This window comes from Pipistrellus hanaki (genome assembly GCF_964339955.1).
Source record: "Pipistrellus hanaki genome assembly, chromosome: 1".
NCBI lineage: Eukaryota > Metazoa > Chordata > Mammalia > Chiroptera > Vespertilionidae > Pipistrellus > Pipistrellus hanaki.
Window position 1 is genome coordinate 86,729,639 of NC_140503.1, and position 9,721 is coordinate 86,739,359.

The window sequence follows — 9,721 nt, forward strand, 5'->3', positions numbered from 1 at the left end:
TGCGTGGCTTTCCACCTAATTTTGACCTTAAAATAGACCTTTAATTAAAAACAAAAAGCTTACAGGATGCTGTTTGGGCACTTGCTCCTTGGGAGCAGGCCAACTTTGACACCCGTATGCTGCAGCTGCCCCAGGGAGAGGGGTTACCTGACTGACCTGGATTGATCTACTAGACAGGAGCGGGGAGATTTAAAAGGGAGGAAACAAGACGAGAAGGAAGGAGGGGAAGTGCCCTAGATTGCATCCTAAGCACCGCCAGCAGGGATGAATGAGCAAGGATGAGGACAAGGGGCACAGAAGGCATCTGATCACGGTGTGTGTGTGTGTGTGTGTGTGTGTGTGTGTGTGTGTGTGTGTTTGTGTGTGTGTGTGAAGGTCTTGGCCAAGGCAGCACAACCTGTGCATCCGCAGGCAACAGAATCTCAAACAAGACAAGAAAACAGAAATCAGAGCGAGTCCCAGGTGGTCTGAGAGCCAGTTTGTGCTAAAGTCTAAGAAGGACAGGACATCTTACCAGGAAGAACTTGATTTATGAATGAAGGGCTGATGCTGCTGAACTCAGTGGGAATAAGCAGTTAATGGTGGCATGTCTATGCTGCTCACTGGTTGGAAGGACACAGAAGGCGGGGCTTTGGGGTTGGATCCTAATGCAAAGGAGAAAAGACAGATTCCTTTTCCTGGCATCCCGTGGGATTCAGCTTCCTGCTATCTAGACTGCCTACTCCAGGGCGACTCGCCTTCACACCACCCTGAAGTTAACCCGGAACAGGGTAGGGTGGCTAACACGTTTTACCTGCTCCCAGATCCAATTCCCGAGGGTCCCCCCCTTGGCTTGTAAGAGGCGCCTGGGCGAGTCACATTCCACTGGGCTTTTTGCTATTTTAAACCATATTAAGGTGAGATAAAATGAATATTAGAGAAGCTGGGGAATAGGGTGAGGAGGGTGGAAGGTCATACACAAGGCTGGCTACCACAGCTGTAGAGGGGGGAAGGTTGGAAGTGAGTTTCTGCTAGAGAAAGTGCTCAAAGTATTTTTCTCCTCAACAACTTGCTCCATAGCCTTAAGGCCCCATCACTTCTTAGCTATGTGACCTTGGACAAATTACCTACCTATCTACGCTGTCCCTCATTCTCTATCTGTTAAATGAAAGCTATAATACAGGTCTAAAATCCAAACAGTTCCGGAACTAAAGCCTTTATTAATTCATTTGAAGGCAAAACTTGACCTAAACTAATATAGACCTTATACAGTCTTTAAATCTTGTGATTATCTGTTTCACTGAAGGCACATTAATTAGTTTGTATGAGGGTGCTTCAGACCCTCTTGGGAAGTTAAGTTGTACAGTTACATGCATGCGTTGCCTTGCTAAAATCCAAACAATTCTGAATCTGAGCTTGCCCCAAAGGCTTTAAATAAGGGATATGGATCTACAGCACTTACTACCTAAAGTCATTGCAGGGATTAAAGGAATAATGGTACCAGCATAATAACTAGTTATTAATATTAATAATGGGAAGAGAGCAAAGGGGAGGTCAAACATTGTAAGCATGATCATCTGGGCCGCTTCACCAGGAAGCTGCAACTTTACAGTCCTCAGGGAAGCACAGGCCCATTGCCTGCCAATCACCGGGGGAAGAGAAATGGGAGCATGCCCAGTGACATCAGGATGACGCAGGGAAGATGCTTGCTTGTCAGTGTAACATGGGAACAAAGATCATTGGCCAGGAGAGTGGACCCCAATGCAAGCGTACGAAAATTACAAATACATAAGCTACAGACAGAAGGGTTTTCTCTCTTGTTCCTCTTGCTTCGCTCCTGCTTCCTTTCACTCACTTGTTCCATGACCCATATTAGCCTTGCCATATGGCACTAGAAGCTTCATGGCCATGACCTCACACACACAACGGACTGCAGCTAGGAACACAAGTGAAGCTAGCCAGATGCCGGACTGGACTGTGCTTCAATATGGAAAGAAAAATCTGGACAGTGGCTTTAATCCTAGATCTGCTGAAGACAAAAATGGGGCTTCTTCCCTGATGGGACGGAGGGAGATAGGACCTTGAAACTCAGGGGTTTAATTCTACAGAAATAAGGCTTTCCACGACACCTCATCCTCCTGTGGGGGCCTCTGGAAATTCTTGTTCCCACAGCGCTGAAGAGCTCACTTCCACCAGCAACAGGTGGGGGACATGGAGGACACACCACCAATAACAATAATATGTGTAAAATGCTCAGAACAATGGCTGGTGCATACTGTTAGTTGCTAGAGTTAGAGCCAGCTCTATTTCTAGCCTGAATAGCCTACGGCAGTGTCTCCTTCCTCTCACACTTCTGTGAGTACATGGACTCTAAGTGCAGCTAAGAAAACTGCAATTATAAATGCTTTTAGCTGTCTACCCATGTGGCTTTGTGGTAATTGAATACAAAGCAGTGTGGTAGAGTATTTAGTGAGATATTTGTTTCATGATCTCTGTGTTCCTCCCACTCCCTAACTCCCCGTGTTTGGAGAGAACAGCTCAAAAACATTTTCAGGATTCTTAGAAGACCAAGCTTTCTTACGGTCTTCAGAGCGAGCCACCCTTACTAAATAAATCATCTATCCCAGTTGTCCTAGGGAAAGAGAGGAGAGAGGCAGGATGAGGTGGGGGCTTTCACAGCAGTAGAAGGGACAAGGGACTCCTCCAGAGTGGAAGGGTTAGGAGTTGGTGGTCTCCTGAGCATCAGGGACTCAAGCCTCAGCCCCTATAACACCAAGACTCATGGCAAGCTCTCATCATCACTCAGCTCTGTGATGTGTCCATTGGACCTTGGAAACCTGGTCCCACAGCTTTGGCAGATACAGGCTTGTCATTGGAAATAACAGAGCAAGCTGCCTTCTCCTTTGAAGAACCTGAATGTTGAGTAATGATGATATCAGCATTAAAGTTAATTGGCTAAAGAATAAACAGCTCTGATTCCAAATGGCACCACAAGCCCTCCTGGATTCTCACGTGAGCCTAGCGAAGGAGAGCCTCCACACCAAGCCCCAGTGAGGCCTGACAATGGATTTCCCTGCACTCCTCCATGGGCTGGGCAGAGACAAAGATATTAATATTTTTCATGAACATTTGAGCTAGTAAATTCATATTCACATTTGGGACACCAGATCCAAAAGATCTACCTATAGTATAGATCTGCCTATACTGTGATTCCATAGAGAGGAAATGTTTTGGAAAATGGAAACAGAGAGAGAGACAGAAAGCAGACCGGTGGTTGCCTGGGGCTGGGAGTGTTTTTGACTACAAATGAACTCAAGGATATTTTGGGGGTGATGAAAATATTCTAAAACTGGATTGTAATGATGATTGCACAACTCTATTGCGTAATTAAAAATCACTGATTTGTACACTTACAATGGGTGAATTTTTTGGCATGCAAAGTATATACTTCAATAGAATTGCAATAACACCAAAAAGAAAACTAGAGCAGGCAGTAAATAATCGTATTGTCTTCTAAAGGGTATGCTCCTTCCTCTGTTGGGCCTCTGTAGCTGAGTTGGGTCTGGGCTTTCTTTGAATTTTAGTTAGATTCAGTTTACCATGGATTCCACATATTCTGAGGATTGGTTCCTCAAAAAGGAACCACATGTCCCAGCAATTCGGTTCCTGTGTATATACCTACCCAAATTGGAAACAGGTGTTAGTAGAGGGGAGAGGGTCTCATCTCCTCCAGTTGCCAGTGGGAGTGGAATTCGTGTGATATCCTGAAAAAAAAAAAAGAATCTTCTGAAACTTGCACAGGAGACTGAGTGATTTTTATTTCTGTGGAATTACAACCCTGAGTTTCCGAGGTCCCATTTTTCTTTGTCCAGTCACTGAGGAAGTGTAGCTGAGGCTTCAGTAGAGCTAAAATCAGAGGCAAATGTCCAGAGTTTCCTGTCCATGTTGGAGTAGTCTCTAGTCAGCATCAGGCTAGGTCAGCTGATGTTTTCTGCTGCAGTCCATTAGTCCACCATGGGTGGGGTCACAGGGCCACATGGCTATAAAGGAAACATGGGGAATGCAAGGAAGCCAAGAATGAGCCACAAGCCAATAGACACAGAGCAACAAGAGAGAGGACTTTTTTTTTGTTTAGGAGATGATATATTACCAAATTTTTGCATACTTGCAGTGGCCAAGCCATTCTGGCCAACCGTCTCTGTCCCTGGGTTTGACTGACAGGCAAGTACCTTCCCAACGTCACCCCAACTTTACTGGCCTGTGTCTGTCGTCCTTTGGTTGGGCCCCTTCACCCAGTGCTTAGCAGGAAATAGGCTGGCGGTTCCTGAGGGAGTGCAGAGTTGAGACTTCCTGGCAGGCCTGTAATGTTTGGCTTTCCCCTTTGTGCCTTTCCTATTATTAATAACTAGATCATTACAGTGGAACTCAGACTAGAGCATGCACAGGGTGGCCCATAAATCACTTTCCCATTTAAAAATTTAATAACATTTTTGGCACTAACTTTTTTTTTAAATTTATTTTTTCCCCAGATTTTGAAAATTTGTTCCCTGGAAATTTAGTATGGAAAACTTCACAATGAAGCGACACATAAAGATCATTGAATTTTATTTTGAGGATCAGCACTCCATTGTTCTAAAGCAGAGAACGCTCTATTTCCATGTCAGAAATCCACCCACAAAGCCAGCAATAAGTCACCTGGTTCAATGTTCCAGTAATAGGGGTCTATAAGTTAGCAATAGGGGTCTGTAAGGTTAGCTGGAGATCAAGTTAGTACATGTCCAGGAAAAGACTGAGTGTGTGCAGCAGAGCATTCAGGAAGAACCAGGAAAGTCCACTCAGAAGATAGTCTCCTGAGCTGGGAATCTCACGGACTTTGTTCCAGTGCATGCAAACACATGAACCCATATAAAATGCAGTTGGTGCATGAATTAAAGCCCAGGCTTATCCAGCAGCCTAAGGACAACATTCGGGAAGAAACTCAAGTGCTGGAGCCAGAAAGAATGAGAGGCACCGCGGAAAATGCCATAGAAAGAGCCTGCGCTTGCGAAGCAGAAAATGGAGGTCACCTTCATCACATTTTTCATACACAGTTTAAAAAGTCTCCTTTTCTGTACTTTATATTATAAAAAAATAAATAGGAGAAATTACCAAACAAAAATTTATTCAATTTTTAAATGATAAAAGTGACTTATGGGCTACCTGTATAAGCTCTAACAGGACACTTTGCTCTTACAGATATCTGGCCTCTGCTTGTGTGAGAAGTGAGGAGTGTAGTAAAGGCTTCCACCAGAAAGCCTCTGGCTTAGGGTCTAACCTGCCACCAATTTGCAGTCTCAGCAAAGTATCTTGTGGTGGAGGAACAATACTCTGCTTTATGAAAAATCAGAGCACAACGTGTGTGCAGTGTGTGTGTGTGTGGTGTGTGTTTGTGTGTGTGTGTGTGTGTGTGTGTGTGTGTGTGTGTGTGTTGGGGGTGGGAGTGGTAATCTTCCTTCTTCTCCTTTGTCTCACGTCTTTAAATTGTGAGACAGTAAACTCACTGGGAAAAAGTCCAGTGTTTATCCTTTAGGTGATGTTTTGTCCTCTGTGAATATTAAATACAGATAACATATTACTACTTCTTATTAATTACTTCCTACTCCTTTTCCATTATATATACACAGAAGCTTAGTCCCTGCCACTGTTTCTACCAAGTCAAAACAGAGCATAGCTTACACATTAAGTCCTTGTTTCCTTGCTTTGCTGTAAAAGTATTAAAAGTTCCTGGAGCAAATTTTTCTGATAAGCATTAATTAGCCAGAACCAGTGATTTGGGAAAATAATCACTTAAGACACTACCACACTTTGTCTTGGTCTGAAAAGCATTATCATTATCTTCTCTGTGTGCTTAAGGAGTGAAAATAGCCTGGGTGCCTCATTTTCTACATATTTCTTGCTTCTGATTAAGTAATTTATCTGTCAGTGTTGACACATGTGATTTGTCTTTTTTCCATCTCAGTTTCTGCTCCAAATGAGGTGTCTCACTTTGCAGAAGTGCATGATGGAGTGGAGGACACAGGCCTGTGTGTCAGGCTACCTGGGCTCAACCTGGAAGGAAGAGACAGATTATCCTGGGCTTGACCTCTTCACCAATGAAGTAAAGAGGCCAGGACAAATGATCTCTTAGCTTCCCTCCAGGTTGAAAAAATAGGAATTCCTTTTGGTTCATTATACTTGGTATCCTATTTTAATAGGTGCCAAATTATCTTAATTTCAGACATCTTTACTTTTGTATTAATCAGGATTCTTCAGAGAAACAGAACCAATAGAGTATATATGTATACTATAAACTATATACTATATTATAGATAACTAGAGGCCGAAGCACGGATTTGTACACCGGTAGGTTCCCTCAGCCTGGCCTGCGGGAATCAGGCCAAAACCAGCTTTCCATCACCCCCCAAGTGGTTCCAGCTTATGAGAGGGTGGTTCTCGGGTGATTCACCCCAGAATCAGGCTCCCTCCTCTCTGGTTCCAGGTGCATCACCTGAGAACCGCAGCTGCCTAGTCACCACAGCTGGGCAGCTCCTGCATTGAGCATCTGCCCTCTGGTGGTCAGTGTGCATTATAGCTACCAGCTGGTGGGCCAGTTGCTTAGGCTTTTATATAATAGACTAGAGGCCTGGTGCACAGATTCATACACTGGTGGGGTCCCTTGGCCTGGCCTGCACCCTCTTGAAATCCAGAACCCTTTGGGGGATGTCAAAGAGCCGGTTTCAGCTGTAGCCCCAGAGGCCAGGCTGAGGGACTGCACCAGTGCATGAATCCATGCACTGGGCCTCTAATATGCATATAAGATCTTTGGTTAATCTCTTTGCACCCTTCCCTCTGAGATTCATCAGTCTGTTCCATATTTTCATGCCTGTGGTTTCTGCTCCTGCACTGAGCCTGCTGGTGGTCATTGCGTGTCATAGCTACAGGCTGGTGGGTTGGTGGGCTGGTCTGCCAGTCACTTAGGCTTTTATATATGTACTGGAGGCCTGGTGCACAGGATTCATACACTGGTGGTGGTGGTGGGGGGGAGTGGCCTGCGGGTATTGGCCTGCTGCAGGAGCAGCCACTCATTTTGGGAGTGCACTGACCACTAGGGGGCAGCTCCTGCATTGAGTGTCTGCCCCTTGGTGGTCAGTTTGCATCATAGCAACTAGTCAACTGGTCGTTCTGATATTCCGCTGTGTGAAATCTAATGAACAAAATAGATACAGAGACTTAGAAGCATGGAACAGATTAATGAACTTTAGAGGGAAGGTGGGGGTGGGGAGGTGGATGAGGAAAGATTAACCTCGGAACTTATATGCGTACATACGTAGCCCATGGACACAGGCAATAGTGTGGTGAAGGCATGGAAGGAGTGGGTGAGAGGTGGAGGGGGCAATGGAAAAAAAGAAACAAACAAACAAACAAACAGACAGACATCTGTAATACTTTCAGCAATGTAGGTAAATTTATTAAAAATAAAAATAAAAATAAAAATAACCCATTACTTAGTAAGGCCTCTTTTAGTAAGGTTCCACTTTTCTCATTACAACCACTTTTTCTAGTTCATTTTCTTTGAGCCCAAACATCTTTAAGTGACATTTGACCCTCTGACTTTCCAATGTTTTATGGTGTGGATGAAAAATGGCCACATGCTAACCCTGGCAAGCTCACCGGAGGCCTGCATGGGGGGCCTTACAAACTCAGAGACCTAAAGTAACCACATAGGATGGTCTGAACATAAAACTTCCTAACTGAAAGTGAGCCATGGCAGGTAATCACATCCTACTCACACCCTTGGAATGCCAGCACAATCCCCTTTTTTAAAGACCTCCTCAGGGCACAATCTCCCACCATAGGATGACCACAGAACCCCTCATTGTTATCTTGTTCCCAGAATACCGTATCCGTGTGCTGTAAAGGTTCAGTAACTCTATACTCACCAATGTAAAAGAAGTCTCTCCACTTAACTCTGTTCAACCTCAAAGGTTTCCCAGATTTGCTTTCCCCTGCTCCCTTAATCTACCACCAGTGACTTTCATGTAACTCCCGTTTTATGTCTCCTCCTTTGCGTCTAATCCTATATAATGCAAGGATAATATGCAAATTGACCCTAATGGCAGAACAACCAGAACGACTGCTTGACCAGTCACTATGAGGCATATTGACCACCTCTTGGTCTCTTTCCCTGGCCAGCTGGCAGGGTTTGATCACCTGATGGTGAATGGGGACATGAGTTGGCACCAAGCCAAGGCCCCTGCCCTGCCAGTCGACCCACACATAGTGTCGACCTGTGGCAGGCAGGGATGGGGCCAGCGAGTGGGCAGGAATGGTGGACCTCTCAGTCCCTCTCCCCGGCCATCAGGCTCCCATCACCTGATAGTGAATGGGGAACTGGGGTGGGTGGGTGGCAGCGGGGGAAGGGGAGAGGGGGGCGGGTCCAGCTGCAGACAGCCGGGGAAGACAGCCCTGATAGCAGACCAGGTCTAGGGACCGTACCTGCACACGAATTTCCTGTGCCAGGCCTCTTGTGTATAAAATAAGATCCAAAACTGCCATTCTCTGGAACATTTCTCAATCTGTTGAGATTTTGCTTCCTGGCAGTTTTTATCAGTCTGGCTCAAACTTATAAAAATTCTCTATAGGTTTGGACGTTCCTTAGTTGGCAATGTGAAACTCATAGGTTTTTGGCCTGAAAAGGTCAAAAAGTCTCTGTTAGACAAAATTTTGAAGATTTATTTGTCTCCTTTAATATGCTGTCTTAAATTATTCACATGCAGTTCAGCACTTTTTGTTTTTTGACCAGCTGCTAAATGAAATGGACGGGCCATTGGAATGGACGGTTTGAGTTCCAGAGCTTTAAGGTTTTGTGGGTGAGTGGTCACTAGCATCCTTATTAATATTCTCTTGGTAAGAGCTGTGACGCTGGCTTAAGGCAGACTCAACAACTTGACCCAAATCTAAAGGAAGCCAAAGAGCTTTGGTGATGGAGAGGGGATATTGGCATTTCAATCCTTTCTCTTTGTTTTGTTAGAGTCTTTGAGGGGGCTCAGAAAATAGCCCTCTACTTCCCTGCCTGGCTTCTGAAACTGAGAAACAAGAAAAAAAGAGAAAGGCTGGTGGTAGCTTTCCATTTTCCTTTATGAGGGATAAGGGCTTGGTTGGAAGGTGTTGCTAATGGTGAACTCCCGCGTTTTACAGACCTATACCCCCAGGCAGGGTCCCACTCCCAGCTCCCACCCCCCTGGGCTCTGAAGAAGCAAAGTGGAGCTTGTGCTCTTTGGGCAGCTCATTCCCAACAGGAAAAACTCAGGGGATGGAGGTAGGGGTGGAGATAATGTGCCATTTACTTTCCCCAAATTTACCAATCAGGTAAGTCAAGTCACATGGTGGGTAGCTCCCAAGTTCAAGTAAATAAATGGGCAGAGAGATCCAGGAGGTTGGCACTATGAGCCTGCCTATCCTCCTTCTGGTGTGCAGGAAGATGTCCCCCTAAAATTTTTTAACATGACTAAGGAAGCAGGTAGACCTAGACCTGTGGTCGGAAAACTATGTCTTGCGAGCCACATGTAGCTCTTTGGCCCCTTGAGTGTGGCTCTTCCACAAAATACCATGGCCTGGGCAAGTCTGTTTTGAAGAAGTGGTGTTAGAAGAAGTTTAAGTTGAAAAAATTTGGCTCTCAAAAGAAATTTCAATTGTTGTACTGTGGATATTTGGCTCTGTTGAC